A 26,405-nucleotide genomic window follows, 5' to 3' on the forward strand; every position below is an offset into this window, starting at 1 on the left:
ATTGATATTAATTTCACTCAGTATAATTGGGTAGCCTTGTAACAGCCTTAGAGTAGCTGACTTTGGAGTGCCTGGTGGCAGTAACTACCTTATAGTCTGTGCAGAAGGGAGCATAGCTAGTAAATCTGCCAGCCTTTCCCAGGTGTGTGTGTGTGTGTGTGTGTGTGTGTGTGTGTGTGTGTGTGTGTGTGTGTGTGTGTGTGTGTGTGTGTGAAAATCAAATCTTAAAGAGTGTGTGTGTGTCAACTGTTTGGAGGAGGGACACTGGTTTCACAGAGAGGGTGCTGGAGGCTTGAACACTCGTCTCAAGGCTCAACTGCATAGTTGTGCCAGTGGGGAGTCTTATTGGGGACCTGGAGGGAGACAGATCGAGAAATCCAGACCCTGGACTGAGTCTGTTCCCTGTGTTTTCTTAAAGGAAATTGTGCTTGATGCAGAGAGTTGCATATGAAAATACTGTGTGTATCTGTTTTTGTTCCAAATGAATGTCCCTCTCCAGTGTCAGTGGTGAGGATTCAATCTGCTGGATTACTGGCCCAGAGAGGGGATGTCACAATCTCACTAAAATTGTCCTTAGAGAGGAATTTTGTGCAGTCATGTGAAAGCGTATGTTTAGTTAACAAAAGTATTGTAACAAAATAGTTCTTGGAAGTACATTTTCCAAGATACAGTGATTTGTTTGTGAAAGTTTAGCAAAAAATATAATTCTGTGTTTGTGCACACTATAGAAAGACAATGAATGCATTCAGTGCCAGATTAAATGCACTTAAGGACCCAGGCTGTTTTAAACCATGCCTCCCCCTGCACACACATTTAGGACCATACATAAATGCATATGTTCTTTTGGATTCACACTCATGATTGTTATAACATTTTTTAGTAAGCTATAAAACAAAATGTAGTAACCAATAACTACAAAAGTGCCCATTTCAGAATATTTCAACCATCAAAGGGTACTTAAACTGCTGTTGTTATAATTCACCAATATTCTTGCTCATTAACTGACACTTTATTGACTTTGCACACATTACATCTGATTATGGTAAAATGGCCATAGTAAATTCTTCCAATTTTCTTTACACAAATACACACTATCCCTGCAAAGCCTACTAATGACTATTTAATGTTATCAACTCATAATTTAGATACTGAATGAATTTTAATAAGTCCTCCTGGCACATTTGGCAGTAGTGCCATCACCAGAAACACCCAGAACATCTGGGTTCCACTCTGTCAGAGTTACCTCCACACCTCCTGCCCTGTATATACCATTCACTAGAGGTAGTCCTGCCATGGATGTTGTACCTGCATGTAGTGGTGCAAGTGGAGGTGACACCTTTGTCACCCATCAGCAGTTGGCAGACAGGGTGGACTAAATAATCAGCATGAGGTTTCATGCCTAAAATGACCAGATGGGGAATCTCCTCTAGTAACTCCCTGAGTCATGTTCCTGTACAGCATTATCTCCACCATCTTAGATAGGACCTAGTGGATATGGTACCCAGGGTGGAGAATAATCTCCAACTAGGCCACAGCTGACAGGGTCTGTAGCTGCTGCACCCCATCATATCCACCATCCTAGTGTCTCCCTGTATTTTGCATCAATTCCCACCCCTGTTGCTTGTGCAGTTCTCCCACTCACCATTGTGTCCCCCCTGTTTATCTGATGCCTTCTTTACTATTGCATCCCCCTCCCTCATTGTGTTATCACACTCTGTCTGTCTTGTCCATCTTCCCTTGTTACCTACACTAACCACCATACCTTCCTCTTACTTCTCCAACTTCCTTCATCAATTTACCTTCTTTTTATGCATGAAAAATGGACAAATGTCAGCAAAAACGTTTACTCACCATTCGCACCTTCATCTCTCTTATTATTTAGTTGCTCACCTTATGTAGTGCCATCTCTTTGCGTCTCCTCTTCATCTGCTTCCTATACTCCTCTTTGCATCTCCTCTTCATCTGCTTCCTATACTCCTCTTTGCATCTCCTCTTCATCTGCTTCCTATACTCCTCTTTGCGTCTCCTCTTCATCTGCTTCCTATACTCCTCTTTGCGTCTCCTCTTCATCTGCTTCCTATACTCCTCTTTGCGTCTCCTCTTCATCTGCTTCCTATACTCCTCTTTGCGTCTCCTCTTCATCTGCTTCCTATACTCCTCTTTGCGTCTCCTCTTCATCTGCTTCCTATACTCCTCTTTGCGTCTCCTCTTCATCTGCTTCCTATACTCCTCTTTCGTCTCCTCTTCATCTGCTTCCTATACTCCTCTTTGTCTCCTCTTCATCTGCTTCCTATACTCCTCTTTGCGTCTCTCTTCATCTGCTTCCTATACTCCTCTTTGCGTCCTCTTCATCTGCTTCCTATACTCCTCTTTCGTCTCCTCTTCATCTGCTTCCTATACTCCTCTTTATGTCTCCTCTTCATCTGCTTCCTATACTCCTCTTTGCGTCTCCTCTTCATCTGCTTCCTATACTCCTCTTTGCGTCTCCTCTTCATCTGCTTCCTATACTCCTCTTTGCGTCTCCTCTTCATCTGCTTCCTATACTCCTCTTTCGTCTCCTCTTCATCTGCTTCCTATACTCCTCTTTGTCTCCTCTTCATCTGCTTCCTATACTCCTCTTTGCGTCTCCTCTTCATCTGCTTCCTATACTCCTCTTTCGTCTCCTCTTCATCTGCTTCCTATACTCCTCTTTGCGTCTCCTCTTCATCTGCTTCCTATACTCCTCTTTGCGTCTCCTCTTCATCTGCTTCCTATACTCCTCTTTCGTCTCCTCTTCATCTGCTTCCTATACTCCTCTTTGCGTCTCCTCTTCATCTGCTTCCTATACTCCTCTTTGCGTCTCCTCTTCATCTGCTTCCTATACTCCTCTTTGCGTCTCCTCTTCATCTGCTTCCTATACTCCTCTTTGCGTCTCCTCTTCATCTGCTTCCTACACTCCTCTTTGCGTCACCTCTTCATCTGCTCCCTACACTCCTCTTTGCGTCTCCTCTTCATCTGCTTCCTATACTCCTCTTTGCGTCTCCTCTTCATCTGCTTCCTACACTCCTCTTTGCGTCTCCTCTTCATCTGCTTCCTATACTCCTCTTTGCGTCTCCTCTTCATCTGCTTCCTACACTCCTCTTTGCGTCTCCTCTTCATCTGCTTCCTATACTCCTCTTTGCGTCTCCTCTTCATCTGCTTCCTATACTCCTCTTTGCGTCTCCTCTTCATCTGCTTCCTACACTCTTATTTCCTTCCTTTGTCTGGTCTCAAAATCGATAAACACACATCACTCATGCCGTGCAAGGGTTCCAAATCACTTTTCTTTTCTTTTCTGCTCCTACTATGCATGGTGGGTTGCAAAGAGCATTGGTGACCCCATGTAAATCCGATGACATCTGCTACTGCTCATCATTTAGCAAGCAACTAGGCTACCATATTACCCTCCCCCATGTAATATACACAAGCATTATCATACACTACATGAATTGGCCTTTCCCACCACTGCTCATGCAAATGAGCTGAGTGTCACTGCCTGACAGCTGGCACAGATGAAGTCAGGTATGACGACGAAGTTTTAATAACTTTTCTTTGCAAAGTGTTATACTGCCAGCTATGGCTTTGCACTATGACTTTATATCACAAAGGTGGCATCCTTTGAAATCACTGTATCTTTTATTTTTGCAAACAAGTGCTGTGTTGCCCTAATGTCTTTTCTCTCAGTGCTGTGGTAGTTCAACATGTAAATGAAATCCCTTAACTAGCACATCTGATGATGGTTGTGGGCCAGACCTCTCAGCTGTCCGTATTTTCACAGAATGGCTAGATTTTTGCCTCTTATTTTTGTTATGTTCCTCATAAAATTTGTGGTTTTCTGGAAAATCAGTGAGGAATTAAATTACTAAATAATAGGTTCATAGGTTCATAGGTTCATACTAGGCTATCTGCCCTAGGGCATTTATAAGCCTAGCCAGAGTGTGTTTGGCTTTCGCCACCCATTTTAAATTAATTTTGCTATGCCTTTTTTTGAGGTTAGTATACTGTGCCTCTGTCTAACAGTGATGAACATTTGAGTTTCAGACTTCATATCTTTTGGAAAATGCACGCCAATGTTAAACCTGTTATTCTGTCAATGTTCTCAGTTTATATGAGCAACATTTAAAAATTGTCCCTATGTTTGGGCTTTTGATTTCTCATTATTTTTGACTTTGTCCAAATTTCTTGCACTAAAAGGTTGAGAGGTATGAGTTCAAATCCCATAGTGGTTGTTTAGTTTATGTTCTTTTATTCTTGAATTCTGCAAGTATATGACACACAATTGTAATTTTTCCCAAAGGCTTTTGCCTGACTGCTCTTATAGCTCAGCATGTAAATGAAATGCCATTGAAAATATAGGAGATAATGATTGTGGGCCATCTCCTATAGGGGTTACATAGAAGCATATCATTGTTACAGAAGAGTATTTGTTTCCATTACCTATGCATTATGGAAGAGGTAAAGTGGTCAGACTTTGGTGACATTGTACTGTAACTGCATTTTGTCACCCTATTTGCAATTTTCTGTTCCCCACCCCCTTTCTTGCTGTCTTTTCCACCATACGCATTTATGGGTTGTTTTATTGTTTCTTTAGTTATTTGGCATTTATATGGAGCAGTATCTAGGCCAGCACTCCTGGCACCATTAAGGTCTGCCAGACCTCCAACAGTGGCTACTACAGCTTCACTAGCAGTACCATAGCCATCATATCCCTTGCTGCCACACTTACATCCACCCAACAACATCACTGTCCTTCTGTGTATCTGCTGCCCCATTCGCCATTTTTTCCATGCATGCCCCTGATTGTGTCTCTGCCTTCGCTTGCCACCTTGTCTGTGTTTTATATATAAATATAAAATGGTTTGTGTATCCCTACTACACTTTTCACAATTTACATTATTTTAATGTGTGTGTGTGTGTGTGTGTGTGTGTGTGTGTGTGTGTGTGTGTGTGTGTGTGTGTGTGTATATATATATATATATATATATATATATATATATATATATATACAGAGAGAGAGAGCGATGAGTATGCGAAAAGTAATTTAAACATGAAAATGTTGATATCGCCAGTTTGACAAAAAAAAAAATAGAAATAAAGAATGATACCAGAATGACACCAGAATGATACCAGAATGACACCAGAATGATACCAGAATGATACCAGAATGATACCACAGTATCAGGACAAAATGACTGACTTCAACAATTGGCCAAGCTTCTGGTGTCATTCAAAGGGGATCCAGTATTTGTCTGCCTGGAAAGACATGATCGACAAACCACAATGCTTTGCCAGAGATGGTCTGCACCTGTCACCCCTGGGATTCAGGTTACTGGCTAAAGCTCTTGCCACCCCTATAGTGCCTTTTTAAGGCAAGGTTCAAAGGATAAAACCACCACCGTAACAGGTACAAGCATGCAAAATCTGAAGGTAATGCTACTCAATGCTAGAAGTCTAAACCTCAAAATGCACTCTCTCGAGGCACTCCTAAAAATGGAGAACATCGATATCTGGGCAGTGACTGAGACCTGGTTCCAGGCTCCAGAGAGCACCCCTGCAATAACAGGCTACAATTCTTACCACATTTTTCGGCCACAAAACCAAGACTGAAACACTAAAGGTGGAGGAGTGTCCATATTCACCAAGGATATTCACACCTCCAGGCTAGTTGCCCAACACAATGCATCTGAAATTCTCCAGGTGCAACTAACACTAGGTAAGACTGCAATCCAAATTGTAGCTTACTACAGATCCCCCACCATACCCCAAGATTCTTACTACACCTTCCTAAACATACTGGAAAATATTAAGATACAACCAAACACCCTAATACTAGGTGATTTCAACTACCCTGCCATTAATTGGGAAAACTATTCGGGTAATCCAAAACACAACACACACTGAGAAAATATCACCTTTATGTTCAGTAAAGCTTTCGGGTTACAAGCCCTTTTTCAATACTAATATAGGTTTCATTAAAAAACATACATTTAAATAGGAGCCAAAAATATCACATGACTTGCAGCCTGAACCATGTGACAAACGTAATACATAAAACTTCATACTATTAAAAATTTCTCAAAAACAATTCTTTGATACATATATTATACATCAAGCTGATATCCTAACTACATTTTCATAAACTATAATAATTTAATTTAATTCAGTTTATTTTGCTGTATTTTAGTTAAAATAGGTTTCAGTGTGACAGCAAAATTTAAACCTGGTGGATAATCAGCTGCCAATCTTAATATCCACTCATACTCCTTTGTTTCTAAAAGGTTATAAGTATCATCCCCCCTACATGATACATAAACCATATCAATAACTCTAAATTTAAATTTATGGTCAGGATTATGCATGATTATATGTTTGTACAAGGCATTCCTATCATTCGCCCTTCTTATTTCAGACTTGTGTTCGATAATACGTTCCTTCAATTTCCTAGTGGTTTTTTCCACATAGAAAGAAGAACATGGAGTACATGTTGCCAAATATACCACATTACTACTAACGCAGGTAGCCATTATATTAAATGTATATTCCCAATGCATTATAGGGTGTGTAAAAACATTACTACCATTACTATCCATAATATCTGTACAACAACTACAATTCAAGCATCTAAATGTACCCTGCTTAGAAAGATTATGCTGAATATTCTTATCTTTAAAGTCTTTATAGCATAATCTACTTTTTAATTTTCTCATATTTTTATATGAAAAAGACGGTCTAGTGCCTAAAATAACCTTAACTTCCTCAGAAGCCATTAGTACTATCCAATATTTTTGAATAATTCTTTTTACTAAGTGTGTCATGGTATTATACGATGTAACGTATCTGATTTTATCCACCTTCATGTCACACCTAACAGAATCAATTGCTAATTCTTTGGATAAAAGAAATGTAGGTTTTAACTTTGTCTGTCTATCTACTATAGTTTCAGCTTTAATAGCCTCTAATATTTCCATATTATAGCCACTATATATGAATTCATCCAGTGTTTCATCTAATTGTGACAAAAATATGTGTCCTCAGTATTTAATTTACTAATTCTACCAAATTGTGACCTCACTATGCCTTTAAAGATATGGGGTGCATGCATGCTAGTATTATGTATATATCTACATGCATGGACATCTTTTTATGCACAGTAGTATAAATACTATTACCTTGTCTACCTACTTTCAAGTCCAAAAAACTTATAGAACTGTTGGAATATTCCATCTTAAAGTTTAGAAATTCTGTGGAATCATTTAAAAACTGCACATATTCATTTAATTCAGCAATGGATCCTCCCCATATTAAAAAACAATCGTCCACAAATCGTTGGTAAAACAAAACTTTCTCACTCAATGAATTAGCTTTATCTAAAACATGTAACTTTTCCCATTGGAATAAAACCAAATTTGCGTAGGTATTGGCCACCGGAGTACCCATCGCTATACCTGTGCATTGTAAATAAAATTGTTTATTAAACAAGAATATGTTATTGCTCAAAACTATATCCAGTAAAAGACAGATATTCTCTATTTTTCTTGCTGTTAATGAAGGTTGTCCTACGAGAAAATCACGAATGGAATTAATCCCATATTTGTTCGGAATCACCGTGAATAAAGATGTTACATCTAATGTCACAAATAAAACATTATCCCCATATGAAATGTTCATATTTATACCATTAAACCAACGTTTTAGTTTTAAAATAAAATCTGTTGTATCCTTCAGCACAGTATTACAATGTATTAAAAAAGGTTGCAGCTGTTTCTGCAAGTATACTGAAATAGGCTCCGTAAGCCAACCATTACCCGAAACAATAGGCCTCATTGGAGGATCTACAAGTGACTTATGTATTTTTGGTATGCCATAAAGTTGAGGTATAGTAGGACATGAAACAGTAAAAAAATGGTATACAGGTATAGCGATGGGTACTCCGGTGGCCAATACCTACGCAAATTTGGTTTTATTCCAATGGGAAAAGTTACATGTTTTAGATAAAGCTAATTCATTGAGTGAGAAAGTTTTGTTTTACCAACGATTTGTGGACGATTGTTTTTTAATATGGGGAGGATCCATTGCTGAATTAAATGAATATGTGCAGTTTTTAAATGATTCCACAGAATTTCTAAACTTTAAGATGGAATATTCCAACAGTTCTCTAAGTTTTTTGGACTTGAAAGTAGGTAGACAAGGTAATAGTATTTATACTACTGTGCATAAAAAGATGTCCATGCATGTAGATATATATATAATACTAGCATGCATGCACCCCATATCTTTAAAGGCATAGTGAGGTCACAATTTGGTAGAATTAGTAAATTAAATACTGAGGACACATATTTTTTGTCACAATTAGATGAAACACTGGATGAATTCATATCTAGTGGCTATAATATGGAAATATTAGAGGCTATTAAAGCTGAAACTATAGTAGATAGACAGACAAAGTTAAAACCTACATTTCTTTTATCCAAAGAATTAGCAATTGATTCTGTTAGGTGTGACATGAAGGTGGATAAAATCAGATACGTTACATCATATAATACCATGACGCACTTAGTAAAAAGAATTATTCAAAAATATTGGATAGTACTAATGGCTTCTGAGGAAGTTAAAGTTATTTTAGGCACTAGACCGTCTTTTTCATATAAAAATATGAGAACATTAAAAAGTAGATTATACTATAAAGACTTTAAAGATAAGAATATTCAGCATAATCTTTCTAAGCAGGGTACATTTAGATGCTTGAATTGTAGTTGTTGTGCAGATATTATGGATAGTAATGGTAGTAATGTTTTTACACACCCTATAACGCATAAGGAGTATACATTTAATATAATGGCTACCTGCGTTAGTAGTAATGTGGTATATTTGGCAACATGTACTCCATGTTCTTCTTTCTATGTGGGTAAAACCACTAGGAAATTGAAGGAACGTATTATCGAACACAAGTCTGAAATAAGAAGTGCAAATGATAGGAATGCCTTGTACAAACATATAATCACGCATAATCCTGACCATAAATTTAAATTTAGAGTTATTGATATGGTTTATGTATCATGTAGGGGGGGTGATACTAATAACCTTTTAAAAACAAAGGAGTATGAGTGGATATTAAGATTGGCAGCTGATTATCCAGCAGGTTTAAATTTTGCTTTCACACTGAAACCTATTTTAACTAAAATACAGCAAAATAAACTGAATTAAATTAAATTATTATAATTTATGAAAATGTAGTTAGGATATGAGTTTGATTTATGATATATGTATCAAAGAATTGTTTTTGAGAAATTTTTAATAGTATGAGGTTTTATGTATTACGTTTGTCACATGGTTCAGGCTGCAAGTCATGTGATATTTTTGGCTCCTATTTAAATCTATGTTTTTTGATGAAACCTGTATTAGTATTGAAAAAGGGCTTGTAACCCGAAAGCTTTACTGAACATAAAGGTGATATTGTCTCAGCATGTGTTGTATTTTGGATTATCTTATATTGGTTCTTCCAGCAGTTTGTGTTCGTATTCAAAACTACTCGGGCACCAACTCCTTTTCCCAACGGTTCTTGGAATTCATAAATTCCAATGCCCTGGATCAACTAATTCATTGTCCCACCAGGGGCTCCAATATCCTAGATCTGGTCATTACCAACATGGGAAATAGATACTCCACACCAGTGGTCACCCCCTCATTGGTCAGGTTTGACTATAAGCAAATCACCCTTGACATCCACATCCCACCTCCACCCCCCAGTAAGGAAACCTCCTTAAAAAACTTCTCCAAAGCCAACTTCATGCTACTGAAGTCAGAAGTGACAAACTTCACAACACCCACGCAGATGGGATCTGGAAGTTCGACTGCAGAATCCTACACTAAGGCACTGTACGAGCACATCCACTCATGCATGAATTGTGCCATCCCAAATAGAACCAAGATGCTCTTCTCCAAAAAAGGAAGCCAATCTGGTGGCCCCCTGCTATAAACAAACTATACAATAGAAGGAAGAAACTGTTGCAGAAAAGAGGAAAATCCCAGGATGCAAAAAACTCCATCACCAGCCTCAGTAAGAAGCTGAGATCCCTCATAAAATCCTCAAAAGCTAGTTACAAAAATAAAGTTGCCAAAAATTCCAAAGACAACCACAAGGCATTCTATAGTTATGTCAAGAATCTAAATGGCAATGCTCAGATCTGCTCTGAGCTACAACAGAATGGCATTAAATATACTGATCCCAAGGATATTGCCAATATCCTGGCAGATCGATTTAGTGCCAACTTCATTCCCCTCTTACCCTCTAAAGGGCCCATCTCAATACCAAAAGATTGCCAAATTCTGATAATCACAGCCACACAGGTAGAAACAGCACTCTCCAAAGCTAAGAATACAGCATCCATGGGACCAGATGACATCCCAGGCTGTGTACTACATGAACTACAAAATGAACTGGCACCCCACCTAAGTGTCATGTTTAATCATAGCCTCACCTCAGGTTTCGTGCGCACTGAGTGGTGCACAGCTACAGTTATCCCGATCCACAAGGGAGGATCCACCTTGGATCCCGGGAACTACCGTCCCATCAGTCTGACAAGCCTGATCGGCAAGGGCATGGAACGCATTATCATGGAACTTATAAACAAAGACATTGGCAACCTCCAGACACTGGACCCCACCCAGTTTGGGTTTGTGAAGGGCCGATCTTGTCTCCTGAATCTGATTGACTTCTTTGAATTGGTCTCCAGAGCTGTGGACGAGGGTAAGGAGGTCCACACAGCCTATCTGGACCTCGCCAAAGGCCTTCGACACCATCCCCCACTCTGGAATCATAGATAAACTTACTAAGCTGGGCCTACATCACTCGATGGGTTGCCAACTGGCTTACTGACAGAACCCAGACTGTAAAAGTAGCCGACTCCAAGTCCAGCTCCAGACAAGTGACAAGTGGAGTGCCTCAGGGTTCAGTCCTGGGACCACTCTTGTTTGGCATCTACTTCTCTGAGGTACAGGCCATCACTAAGGGACTCTGGCTAACAAAGTTTGCAGATGACTGCAAACTGGGAGCCATTACTGAATTCCCAAATGATGTGGATATTCTACAAAAGGACCTTACAGAAACAGATGCCTGGTGCCAGAGCCATGGGCTCAAGCTTAATGCCAAGAAATGTATAGTCTTCCCCTTTGGAAAAAAACATGTACCCATGAACTACCACATAGGTGGCAAGACACTAAACATCGAAAGTGTGATGAGAGACTTAGGGACACAAGTGGACAGTGGTCTCTCTTTCGATAACCACATCGCCACAACAGTCAGGAAATCCTTCTACATGGCACACCTCATCACTAAGGGCTTTTCGTCCAGAAAAAAGGAGGTCATTGTCCCACTGTACTCATCCCTCATTAGACCCATTATAGAGTATACTGCCCCATTTGGTATGTACCTCACAAGACATCTGCAAGGCCACAGAAATACCTCACTAAATGAATCACAGGCCTAAAGCAGATGCCATATGCTGACCGTCTAAAAAAACTCCAGCTATACTCTGTGGCATATCGTCTACCCAGAGGCGATCTCTGCTTAACATACAATGTCATGTCAAACCCTGGGCTGTTGGACATGCTCCACTTAAAGAAATCCCAATCCCTCAGAGCCACACACTCCAGGGATCTAAACCTTATCATCACAATGAACAAAACATGCTGGAGGGATAGGTTCCTGACCCAGAGACTCCCCATACTCTGGAAAAGACTGCCCATACATGTCAAGCAGAGCACCTCATTGGCCCTCTTCAAAAGGAACCTTGATGATTGGATGGGAGATAGGAAATTCACCCCGGGGATCAGACAGGGGCCCAGAGAAGTAAATATTGTGGGAAAAAATTTCCAGGGAATTGTTATGGCTAGGCTTGCATAGGCCTTAGGGCCGATAGCCTAGTACCAACCTATGAACCTATGAACCTATAAAGTCGACATCACACTGTGCATGTGTGCATGCTATGATAAATTGTCTTGTAGCAGGCAACGCCATCTGCTAATTACATATTCTAACTCCGAAATCACACAATACAAGGGAAACAGGCAAATTCTAGAACAATGTCATATAGAGATCTTGCACAATTGATGACCATCTGTTCAGATGATAAATTGTGTCAACAAGACAGATGTCGACTTTGAAGAAATTAGTTTAAAGCAATTTGTGCATCCTAAATATCTATATCTATCTGGCTATAAATTTAAATATATCTATATATCTATCTATATGTATATTATATATGGGTCTACTTCAAATGATCGAAGTTTCAGAACTTTGAACATCATATGGTCGATGACCATATGATTGAAGTTTGGAAACTTCAGACGTTCTGAATGGAGATCACCGTTCAGAGTGGAACGGGAATTTTTTATTTCACTGTAGTGAGATCTCAGAACTGGTATGCTTAATTAGCAGGGGGTGTGGGGGAAAACATGTTTTTATTTTTTATTTTATTTGATGGTTGATGTTTCAAAACTTTGATCATATGGTCATCGACTATATGATGTTTGAAGTTCTGAAACTATGATCATCTGAAGTAGACCAATATATATATATATATATATATATATATATATATATATATATATATATATATATTCACATGGGTTAAAAAATTGATCAATACACATGGCTCAGACCCTGTAAGGCTGCCACATAACTTCTTTTTCTTAATGCAACTGTGCACATGAGATCACATTTTGAGGCATGTGCACATCAGATGAGTACCGTTTTTGCTCATACCTACCTGTGGTTGCCCCATATTCCTACACACTCTTTCCATAGCTCATGCTATGACCAAAGGCAGGATATTTGATGAGTTGCTTATCTCATGTATGTTTCTGGCTGCATTTATTGTTAATGAGCAGTGGGGATCATCACAAACACACAGTAAATAGAGGAAGGTTAGTCATGGTCATACAGCCCCAATCACACCATAGTGTTTCTGAATCCCAGTGTAAGACGTATTCGAGGTATATTTTGCAAAAGGTTACACCACTTGATTTTTTTTTCATATACTATTAAGTAGAATGCAGAAAAATCAGAGTAGATAATTGGCCAATATTGTTATCAAATGAATTTATATGGCAGGTAGATACAGCCTGATAACTAGGCAAATTTATGGATTGGACCACTGCTCTGCAAACAAGAATGACTCTGTTGTTTGCTTAAAATTAAGAAGCTGCTGTATGTATCGAAGATATTTTGTAGTCTGATGAATTGCAAGAAAAGTTATGCTATCACTTTTGATCAGATAAGTTCAGTCCAGTTTTAAACGTTGTGAGTAACTGTGAGACAATGTCAGAGATGTTACAAACTGAAGGAAACGACTAATGAAGAAGTAAGGCCACTTCCAGTCATAGAATTATACTCACGCTCCTCGGTTCGAGGCTTTGTTGTGTACTGCAACACATGCTGTGTGTTTCAGTAATCATCACCATCATCATCATCAACCCTCTTTTCCCCATTTTCCGCATTGGATTGGGGTGTTGTGTTGACTGTTACCATCTCTCTTGATTCATTACCACTGTCCTACCTTCTTTGATAGTCATGCCTGATCATCACACATTTTCTCTGACACAATCCGTCCACCTTTTTGCTGGACACCATCATTTCCTCTTGCCTTCTTCTTGTCTGTCCAAATCTTCTTCACTGGATTGTCTTCTGCTTTTCTGCACAAGTGCCTGAACACCCATAATCTGTTTTCTTTGACTGTGTCTGCAACCAGAGGTACTTTGGCTTCTACTGAGATGTCCTAATGGCTTCTTGTGTCCCAACTCTGTCTTCTTTAACTGCTCTGCCTTCACTACCCAGGTTTCTGTACCATACAGTAGTACTGGTCACACTGCATACAGTAGTACTCGTCACACTGCATACAGTAGTACTGGTCACACTGCACACAGTAGTACTGGTCACACTGCATACAGTAGTACTGGTCACACTGCACACATTAGTACTGGTCACACTGCATACAGTAGTACTGATCATACTGCATACAGTAGTACTGGTCACACTGCATACAGTAGTACTCGTCACACTGCAAACAGTAGTACTGATCACACTGCATACAGCAGTACTCATCACACTGCATACAGTAGCACTGGTCACACTGCATACAGTAGTACTTGTCACACTGCATACAGTAGTACTGGTCACACTGCATACAGTAGTACTCGTCACACTGCATACAGTAGTACTGGTCACACTGCATACAGTAGTACTGGTCACACTGCATACAGTAGTACTCGTCACACTGCATACAGTAGTACTGATTACACTGCTGCTTTGGACACCTTACTTTTCACTTTTCACGTTCTTTGTCATTCTTCTTTCATACACTACCCCTGACACTCTGCGCCATTCAGCTGCAGACCCTCTGATTATAGCTTTGACCTCTTCATTCAGAATTCCTTTCTTCTCAACCACTCTTCTTAGGTACTTGAAGCTGTTAACCTCTTCCACTATTTTGCTTTCTATCTCTATTCTCAGCTTCTTCTGATTTCCCCCATTTACTGCCAATACAACTGTCTTATCTCTTCTCAGTTTCATCCCATGTGCCTTCAGTTTTGCATTCCATTCCATTCCCCTATCATTTGCTGACGTTCTTGTTCAGAGTCTTCTTGTAATGTCATATCATCTGTATAAAGCAGCTTTGTTGACCAGTCCCCTCTGACCTTTCTGCTAATGTAGTTCATTATGAGTATGAACAGCAGTGGGCTCAGAGCTGAACCCTTGTGGAAACCCACTCCTAATACCATCCTGTCTGTAAGTCCAAGCACTGTTCATACTTGGGTAATTTGGTCCCTGTACATACCTGCACCAATTCTATCAGTGTTTCTGGGACTTTGAACCATCTCAGTACTGCCCAAATCAGCTTTCTTGGGACCTTATTATATACTTTCTCCAAGTCTAGGAATGCCCACCTGGATGTGGTCCTCATCTCTAACTTCTTCTCAACTATCACTGTCATTGCAAATATCGGGTTGCTTGTGCTGCGTCCTGATCTGAATCTGAACTCATCTCCCATCTTCCCTTCTACTACTCTGCATATCTGTCTCTCAATAATCCTGTCAATAACTTTCATACAGTGTGACAGGAGTCTGATGTCTCTTTTGTTCTTGTACACTGACATGATTACGTTTATTTTTCAGTCATCTGGGATATGCCTTTCTGTCCATATTACTGAGTACCCTCAGAAGCAATGCCCCCCCAACTTACCCAACATCTTGATCATATCTGCTGTGACCTCATCTGAATCTACTGTTCCCCTGACATCATTTTCCTTTGTGCTTTTCTAACTTTTTCTATGGCGGGCTTCTCCTCTCATTTCATCATAGTTTATGACAGGACAGTACAGCTTCTGTTGAGTTACCTTCATTCAAAAGCTGCTGGAAGTACTCATTCCATCTGCCTTTGATGTCTTCTGGGCTGGTGAGGAAGTTGTTGCTGGCATCCCTAATAAAGGATGTCTGATGACTATATTTATCTTTCAAGCTTTGCCTTATAACCTGATAGAGTTTCTTTATGCATTTAACTGAGTCACTTTCAAGAAGTTGGTACAGTGTTTCTGATGCCCTGTTCTTTGTTACTGAAATTGTTCTCTTAGCCTCTTTGTTAGTCAACCAGTATTCTTTCTTAACCTTGTCAGTCTTTTCTATCTCACACGTTTTCTTTTGATGACTTCCTGGACTTTTTCATTCCACCACCAGCATTCCTTATGTACCTTATTTCCATACTTGGCTCAGCCACATACCTGTTCTGTAGTCTTCACACATTGTTTTGAGATGCTTCCAGTCTTCTTCTTCAGCTCCATCTATTTCCTCTTCTGTCTTAGGTGCTAGAGCCCTGAGTATTTCCTTGACCTCTTGTGCTTTCTCTACAGGCGATTTTAAATTCTTCAACCTAGTATCTGTTGACCTTAGAGCTTTCTCTGATCACTGCTTGCGGCTGATTGTGGCAATCCATGTTTATGCTGTGGGGTTTCACTGGGTATGACTTCTCAATCACTGATTCTACCCCAGTGCCCTTTCCTGAATTGTATGTTGGCCACCAGTCTTGTATGTAATATTGTGACTGCCTCTGTTGTTGAGCCATGTGTTGAGCACCATCAAGCTATTTGACAGACTGTCAAGAATGGCTTCCCCTTCTTCATTCCACTGAGATAGTCCTCATCTCATATCCTGTCTGTCCCAATATGTGCATTTAGGGTCACCCATTATCATCAGCAATTCATGTTGTCCTGCTTTATCTAGCATGTCCTGCATGCATTGTCTGAATGCACTCTTTACCTTACTATCACAACCTCACTGTGGGGCATAAGCTGAGATTATGAATAGTATTCTATTCTTAAAATGATGTCACTAATTCTGATGACATCCATTACTGTTTTCTGAAGCCTCTAGTTCATCACAATTCCCATATCATTTCTAGTCTGTCTTCTCCATGAGTAGTATATTCCAGATCCTAAGCCAAGTGGCCTGGGCTTAATGACACATTTTCTATCAAGCCCTTGTTACATAAAAAAGCAGCTTTTATGAAATAATTTATTCTCAGAAGTTTGTAGTTAGTTTTTTAAAAAAATATTTTATATGTAGTTTTATTAAATAAATATAATGTTTTAGCAGTTTGCTTTTAACTATGATGTATTTTACAGTATATAAGGATGTGTAGCTTTATGTGGCTAATTGTATGATGTCATTTATTAATTTAGTATTTAAGGGGAAATTAGATTTGAAATGGCAGATTCTGATGAAATCTCTTTTCAAAGGGAAGAAAGCGCTCAATCTGTATTTGTGGATTTATTTTAAATAAACTGGAACTGTTCGTGTATCCAGCTGCAGCAGTGTTACTTTTGTTTAGTTTCAAGTGGCCTTAGTGCCACCCCCTTCCATCTTGTTTCTTGGATACAGAGGCTGTCCAACCTCCTCTATACCGTCATGTCATCCACTTCCAAACTGTATGCTGTCAGTGAATAAACTATATTGAGTGTAGCAATCCTTAGATTGGTTTTAAATCCAGCATTTGCTCAACAAAGCTATCTCCCAGGTAACCCAGCTGGGCAAATGGACACTGGCCAGTAGCTCATTGACACAGGGTTGCTGGGCTTTATGGCAGGTAGACATTGGCCAGTATTGACACATAGAACCCTCTCACTATTAATCTTAAGTCAGAGTAGGCTGGCTCCCGATCCCAGTTATCATACAAACAAATCACCTGGAGCCAGTTTTTACACTGTTGAGAGGCTAGACCAAGCACTGACACAAGGCACAATCTGTCATGCATGTTCTCCTATCTAAAGAATAGTGTTCACCACAGTTGATACCCAAAGTGGTTGGTCTATACATGCCCCAATAGACACCATCTAGTGTCTGTGCTGTTGCCCACAACTCCATTATTGGATGAGTTTGAGAAGGAAACACTCAACATGTTTTTACAAGGTGGGAGGAGCTCCGCAGAGACACAGTGAGAACATGCAAACTTCACACATGCACACCAGAGATCGGGATCAATTCTTATACCTTGTGTATGAGAGACAAAGACCTTAACCATTATGCTAATTGTGTCTATCTACCAAAAGTTTATATCACCATTTCATATTTAAGTGTATAAACCACAATGATCAGAAAAAGATTCTCCATAAAGCAAGGGAAATGAACAATAATTTAAAGCTGGCAGCCATCCTATAAGAATTGTCCCTGATTTTAGTTCTGCTCTCCTTGCAAAATGCAAAGCACTTGCTCTATACATCTGATGGGCCTGCCAACAGGTGCTCAGAGTGGCACTGATATACCCTGTAGTGCTAAAACTGGTGAAAGACATGCATTCTTTTCAGCGTTTGCTTCCCACCAACACTGAAGGTTTCTTGAAAGACTGGGAGTCTGTGCACTAGAAAAAGTGATATGCTGAAGTCACCTGTTATGAGTGGGGAAACCAAATGAAGGGAATGCCCACTTTATCATATTATTATTAAATCACCTGCATTGAAGAAAGGGAACATGGCACATAAGCCACTATCTAAGCCTGCAAATAACAATGGGTAAAAACATAAGATTTTTTTTACTCCCAAACTTTGAAAATTACCTGAAGGGGAGAACCCAAGGGGAGGGGGCATGGATTGCCAGGGGAAAGAAAATATAATGGACTTTGGAGATCCAGAAATCATCATCAAAGAACTACAGGAAGTAATGGCTAGTTGGGCAGAGTTTTCATCTAAGCCTACTCCCAGTGTCGAATGCAAAAATACTATTAACTTTGCTGGATAGCAAATCAGATTTAGAAGGTGCTTAGAGAACTACATAGCATTGTTTTCTGCCTCATAATAATGGTATCACAGTAATTATTGTTCATATAAGATTATGCTTCTTTTTGTCTTGCTTGCTTAATATGATTTTTGTCATATTTGTTTTACAGGGTAGAGCATTGACCTCCATGGACACTTTACAGACAGCCTGGGATCGCTGTCTGGTTAAGTGACTTGGTCAATGCCACATAGTCAGATATGCACAGAAGTGATGGTAGAATTACAACTGGTAACTGTACAAAGAGGTTTTTGGTAGTGCAGAATCAATGTTTTTTGTATGATGGAGTACACTAAGTGAACAAAGTATAGCAATCAGAAGATGTAAATAAAGGAGGCTTTGGTTCAGTAATAAGCCCATCGTTCTATTTCATTCCTGCCATGTGCTACATGTATTACGTCACACATTCACAGCATAATAATATATTTCCTGGACAGAGTGTTTTGTGCATGTTTTCAATATCTTTGGTCAGGAATGGTAGTACCTAGGTGGGAATACAGCAGCTCACTTGTAGTCAACTATTTAAATCCAGGGTTCGTGAGACTATGTTTGTCAGCAACGTGTTCTGGGTTAGAGGTACCAGTTGATAAAATACCGATAATCTTGCATTGCTTGACCTAAGATATTTTTTCTCTCAACAGGCATTATTAACCTGTGGTGAGAGGTGATCTGTAATGATATGTCTGTCCATTTAAATCAACAGTTCTTCATTTCTACTTTGCAATCAGGTTCAGTTCTTTGTATTTATTGGAATGCCAAAGGTATAATTAATGCTATTGATGCAAAAATCATTTTTTAACTGTATGGCCCAGAAAAAAAGGCAAATATTTTTTTCAAGTAACCGACCTTAAGAGAAGTAATATTGGGTTACTTAATAACATATAGGAAGGCATGCTGCATTTATGCTACATCAGCCAAATTTTAATTTTCCATTCAGTGAAAGGGGATGCCATACAGCACTATAAAGACTGATGGCAGGTGGTTATTTCTTAGATTTATTTATGCTAAGCGGCCCATATGGATGATTATTTTTTATGTCTTGAATAATGAAAATGTACTGGACTGGAAACATTTTATTGCCATAACAAGGAAACACAGCAGTCATAAAGACCTAATACTTCCTGTGGAAAATTTCACCATGGTACTGCATCCTTGGCTAGATAGAACAGCAACTGGTATAAACTGAACCCCAATACCATACCTGTACTAGAAGGTGTCTGCTTAGAATGCAGTTTAAATGACAGCTGGAGAAGGAAACATCTGGAACAGGTAGAATATTATATAAACTGTCAAATAAATTATGCAGGCAAACTAGATATGTTATTTATCTCTAATAATTTTAGATATACATAGATTCAGTCAAAATTATACCAGCAGCCCTGTCAGATCACAATCCTGTGTTCCTTGTTATCTTGCTATTAGCTTAGGAGATCAGTAGTTCAGTGGAGATTGGATTTGCTATGGCTTAAAGCAGGCTTCAGGAAAAATACTATAAAGACTTGAGTCAAACAATTTTAGAACAGCCACCAATTGCATTCCTTGAATGCAATTCTGAACTGGCAGTCATTTAATAGACAATTAAGATCCTGGTTCTAGCAGCTTATTCAAGTTCTTCTTCTTTCGTCTTTTTCCCAGTTAGGGGTTGCCACAGAGGATCACCTGTCTGCTCATGATTGGCAGTGGAGTTTTATGGTGCCGAGTTGCCAGCCCAGTGCTCAGCCTTCCACAGAAGGCACACATATATGCATTCACTCCTAGGGCCAGTTTAGAGTGTCCAATCCACCTACAGCATGTCTTTGGGATGTGGGAGGAAACAGGAGCACCCGGAGGAAACCCACGTGACCACAGGGAGGACATGCAGACTCCATACAGAAGGCACCCCAGCCAAGGATTGAACCGGAGAACCTCTTGCTGTGAAGCGGCAATGCTAACCACTGCACCACTGTGGCCACCCTAATTCAAGTTAACAGGTTAAATAGAGTTAGCTCAGCATAAGGATGTACTCTGAAGCTGAGTGCAGATACTGCAGGTACAATAATATTAACTTGCATAGCAACATTTTAACACTCAAAAAGCCTGTAAAGCTCATTTCTTTGAGGCTGAGCATCAGAAGTGGGAATAGTCCAAGCATTATTATTGGGCCAGGGGCTTCAAATCCCAGAAAATGTTGGCTCAGAAATGCTAAGAGACAGTTAAAGAAAAGATGATTATTCCAGTATATGGAAGTAGTGAGGATTTGTAAGATTTATGCTTAAGTAAATTTCATCCTTGGGAAAATTTATACACAATATAACTAGAAGAGGCACTAGAATTCCTGACTTCTATACCATTAAAGAAAATACAAAACCAATATATGGAAAGCCTCTACAAACCCCTCCAACTGGATGAAGTTACACATGCTATTGGATGCATGCCTCCAGGGAAAATCCTCGATACGGATATCAGGGCATTTTGGTTGATCCCCTTTATCACTTTTACAGTCATGTGGAAAGAGTAAAAAGTTTCTATAATTATGCTTTAGAAGCCAAAGTTTTATTTTTTTCCAAAACCTCACAAGGATGATTTGCAGACAGCAAACTATTAGCCAGTTTCACTCCCGAATATGCATATTAAGATCAATTCTAAAATTCTATCAAACTGCCTGGAACCCTTGCAGTCAGAGGTTATACTGGTTAATCACCAAAAGTTTATCAAGGGCAGGAGTGGAAGGCCATATCTAATTAGACTTTGGCTATATACACAAATATGGACTCAGACAGTTTATTTCCTGGCCATGGTGATTTTTCTTGATTTCCCTAGAGCCTTTAACTCAGTGGAATGGGTATTTATTTTGGAAGCCATGCATTATTATGGATTCCCAAAAGTATTGATATGAAAATACCAATTATTACATCTGTCCCCAAAAGCTAAACTGGAGATTAATGGTTACCTTTCTGAACCCTATCCATTATACAGGGGTTCTAGGCAAGGCTGACCCCTTTCCCCCTTACTTGTTTATACTGATAGTATCTGTCTTGGATGTTGAGCTACACTATAAATAGTCTCCCTGGAATCAAATCTATTAGACACATTGACATTTTGAACTTGTGGTTCACCAACAATTATATACTTTGGTTAATGAACCCATTGGTTTCACTCAACCCAGTTCTAGCCACAGTTAGTATGTTTACACAATGGTTGGGGTAGAGTTTAAATATCTCCAGATTTGAGGCTCTCTATCTGTCTGACTGTGCAGAAAAAGAATTAGATAAGTGGTTTGATATCCCAATTTGAATTGAAAAATATTGTGCTTACATGGATATACAGGATCAATGCGTTCAGTAATGATTCCAGACCGAAATATAAAACAGCTGTTACAATTCCTCAATAACTAATTAACAGCATGGAAGCATCAAATTCTTCCATTTCTACTTAGACTTCAGGTTGTAACTATGGTAGTGTTAACAAAATCTCATTCCCATCATGCCTTTTTATGTACTTTGTCAAAACTAATGAAGTATCTTGTCTGTTTGTTTACTTATGGCGGAGTCAAAGACCAAGATTTTCAAGAACTAAATGTTTAAATCTATCAAAGACGGGGTCTGGGATTCCCCAATATTTGTGAATATGGTGCAATCAGTGTAATTGGACAACACATCCACACTATGAATAGAGAGAGGCTGATGAGGATTAATACTGAATGTCTTTAATTTTAGTACCAGGATAATCTGAATAAAGGAAAACCTTTAAATAAACTTGAATCAATTCTTAGAAAGTGAAATTGTCCCCAAACCTTGCAAACTTTCTTGTATTACTTCAATTTATAAAACGGATATGAAATAAGTATCCAAATGAAAAAGTATAGACCCATACGTTTAATAGGTATAGTTGACAAGTGTTTTGAAAGATGTTTAATTGAATGCATGGATACAATTATTACTTTATCAATTATTGACACAGAAAAGCATAATTTCATTAAAGGGGGATCTACTTTGAGTTCTTTAATTAGCTGTCTACTTCAAGTTAGAAGGAAAGAAAAAGTAGAATTCAAAGGTGTAATGGTGCAGAAACCACCGAATCACATACCTACAAAGTGCAGACTAAATATGGTAACATAGTTTAACACAATAGTCGCCATATTCAACATGTTCCTTGAGTATCAACCTAATACAGTGATCCTGAGAGCTCAACAAACCATAGAGAGTGACAATAACCAGAATGATTTCTGGCAAATCTGTTTCAGTACTAGTGGCATATCCACTGCAACCAAATATCCAAGACAGTGGTGGAAGTCCAGCTGCAACTGATTGTAGTGACAAACCACATGCAGTCCAGCCAGTACAACTGACATTTCCTGTTTCAGTAGACTCTGTTTTGCCCAGTGACTGTAAAAGTTTTTATTCATGTCAAAACAATATGCCTCAAAGTTTTCTTTTTGCAGGTACCTCTTCTAGTCTGAATAGTCCACAATGTCAAGGAGTGGAACATATATCATTATTCCCCAAACGTACCTATCATGTGACAGAGTCACTTGGACAGTTAAGTGAAGTGTAACTGTGCTTTTATTAAATTTCTGTGTACCATAATATTGTTTTCATTGCTTTTATATTTTCTCATGTTCAGTCCAACATATTAAATGTGTGATGCAAATAACTTGACTGCAAATACTTAATAATTTTTGAAAAATGTAAATTTTCCTTGTAAAGGACAGGATATGAAGATAAGTGGCTGAAATCTGATAAAATGGTTGCATATACTATGCATATGCACTACTAATGCTGAAACCTAACATTCCGCATTTCTGGAGACACTGGGAAATATGAAGGTCCTACCAAACACCTTAATACTGGGTGATTTCAATTACCCAAACATAAACTGGGAGAACTACTCAAGTACTAACACCCTTGCTCAACGCTTCCTAGAATTTATAAACTCGAACGCCCTGGATCAACTGGTCAACACCCCCACCAGAGGGAACAACATATTGGACCTGGTCATCACCAACATGGGCGACTGGTGTTCCACACCGGAGGTCAACCCCTCACTGGTTAGATCAGACCATAGACTAATCACTCTGGATATCCACATTCCACCCCCACCCCCAATCAAGGAAACCACCATGTAAAACTTTTCAAAAGCAAACTTCACGTTACTTAAAACCGAGGTGGAAAGGATCACAGCCCCCATGCTAAAGGACAATGCTGTCCAATCTGCTGAAACCTTTACAAAGGCACTCTATGAGCATCTGAAGGAATGCATGGATCGTACTATCCCAAGTAAAACCAAGACTCACTCCTCCAAGAAAAGGAAACCAGTCTGGTGGACCCCTACCATAAACAAGCTATACAACAGAAGGAGGAAACTAGTACAGAAAAGAGTAAATTCCCAAGAAGGAAAGACATCCCTGATCAGTATCAGCAAGAAACTACGATCCCTCATTAAATCATCCCAGGCTAGTTTCAAAAGAAAAATTGCCAATGACTCCAAAGATAACCACAAAGCATTCTTTAGCTATGTCAAGAACCTAAGTGGAAACTCTCAGATCTGCTCTGAGTTAGTGCAGAATGGCACAAAATACACTGAACCGACTGATATTACAAACATTCTGGCAGGCAGGTTTAGTGCAAACTTCACCCCCCTCACACCCCCTAAAGGGCCCATAAGCATACCAGAAGAATGTAGGGCCCCATCAATCACCGATGCACAGGTTAAAACAGCCCTATCCAAAGCCAAAAACACAGCTTCAGTGGGACCGGACGGGGTCCCAGGCTGTGTCTTACAAGAGCTCCAAAATGAACTAACCCCTCACCTAAACACTCTGTTCAAACTCAGCCTCTCTACAGGCTATGTACCCATAGAGTGGCGCACAGCAACAGTTATCCCACTCCACAAAGGTGGAGCCACAACGGACCCCGGGAACTATCGCCCTATAAGCCTGACTAGCCTGGTCTGCAAGGCTATTTAAAGCATCATCATGGAACTCATTAACAGGGACATTGGGAACCTCCAAACCTTGGACCCTACTCAGTTTGGTTTTGTTAAGGGCAGATCATGCCTCCTAAACCTGGTGGACTTCTTTCAGACGGTTACCAAGGCATTAGATGAGGGAAAGGAGGTCCACACAGCCTACCTAGACCTCGCAAAGGCTTTTGACACCATTCCCCATTCTAATATAATAGACAAGCTCACCAGCTTGAACATAAACCCCTATGTCACGAGATGGGTTGCCAACTGGCTCATGGATAGAACCCACATGGTGAGAGTTGCAGGCTCTATGTCCGACTCTAAATTGTTACAAATGGCATCCCCCAGGGCTCAGTCCTAGGACCCCTCCTGTTCGGTATATACTTCTCAGAGGTACAGGCAAGCATAAGAGGACTATGGCTGACCATGTTCACAGACGACTGCAAACTAGGGGCCATAATTGATTCTCCGGCTGATACAGACGCCCTTCCGATGGGTCTCACTGAGATGGATACCTGGTGTCAAAATCGTGGCCTGAAGCTAAATGCCAAAAAGTGCATAGTCATCTCCTTTGGAAAAAACAAAATACCCGCAAACTACCACATAGGTGGTAGTCCCCTAAATACAGAAAATGTAATAAGGGATCTGGGGACCAAAGTAGATGGTAATCTCTCCTTTGATAATCATATTGCCAAGGTGGTTAGAAAATCATTCTATGGGGCTCACCTAATCACAAAAGGGTTCGCATCTAGAACAAAAGAGGTTATTGTGCCTCTCTACTCATCACTCATTAGACCCATCATAGAATACAATGCCTCATTTGGGATGTACCTTACAAGACACCTGCAACAGCTGGAAAGGCCACAAAAGTACCTCACCAAGAGGATTACTGGCCTCAAACAGATGCCCTATGCAGCCCGACTCAAGAAACTCCAGCTGTACTCAGTTGAATACCACTTTCTCAGAGGTGATATCTGCCTGACATACAAGGCCATGTCCAACCCAGAATTGATGGACATGCTCCACCTAAAAAAAAACAAATCCCAGAGAGCCACACGCTCTAGAGATATAAACCTCACCAGAACGATAACTAGGACATGCTGGAGGGATAGATTCCTATCCCCGAGACTCCCCATGCTTTGGAACAGGATTCCAATATACATCAGGCAGAGCCCCTCACTAACACTCTTCAAGAGGAACCTTGACGGGTGGATGGGAAACAGAAAATTTACCCCGGGGATCACTGCACTGGCTCTGCTGGACAGTGGCACAGGGAACTAATGGCTTTGCTGGACAGTGGCGCAGGGAACTGATGGCTCTGCTGAACAGAAGCACAGGGAACTAATCTAAGGGGATGGCGAAAGCCAACACATTCTGGCTAGGCTTATAAATGCCCTTGGGCAGATAGCCTAGTACTTACCTATGAACTTATGAAACTATATACTGTCATTGCCCTTTTAATACAAATGTGTGGTGTAGGCATATGTACATACTTTCATTGCCCTTTTAATATAAATGTGTGGTGTAGCCCTTTAAGGTGTGAGGTGCTGAAGTATTAACATTGTTTATGCTGGGCTGCCATGTTGGTTATAATCAATGTTATCTCTTTGTTAAAACAAATAGTGAAACCTAACATTGCTAACATGACCAAAGAAATAAATAAATAGTGTATTAGATGTAGCAACTTCTGACTCTTCTCTGGACCTAGTCCTTAAATAATTCCCCTCTACATTCAAGAAAACTATATCTTGCTTAAAGACTAAACCTAACCTATAAACACAGCATAATGAAACTCTTACCTCTACCCCTCTGAATGGTTAGACTAAAACACTTATACACTAAATTTCTTTGGATAATCACATTTGTCCCCATATGTTAGGATTATAGTCTCAGCTCTGCCATTCTTTGAAATTATAGTTTTTATAAAGCTTATACCACCAATAAAGTTAAATGCTGTAGATACATTATCATTCCTATTTCATATAAAGAATTAGATTGCTATTATTGCATAAAGATAAATGTTTACAAAAACAAGTACCTCCAAGACTAGTAAGGACCATCTAATACCTCCTGTTAAAAGATAAAAGGATGGGAGACTAAATGGATTGAGTTGATGAGATTGTAGT

This window comes from Protopterus annectens, chromosome 8.part1, assembly GCF_019279795.1.
Source record: "Protopterus annectens isolate FY-2018-M chromosome 8.part1, PAN1.0, whole genome shotgun sequence".
Taxonomy (NCBI): Eukaryota; Metazoa; Chordata; order Ceratodontiformes; family Protopteridae; genus Protopterus; species Protopterus annectens.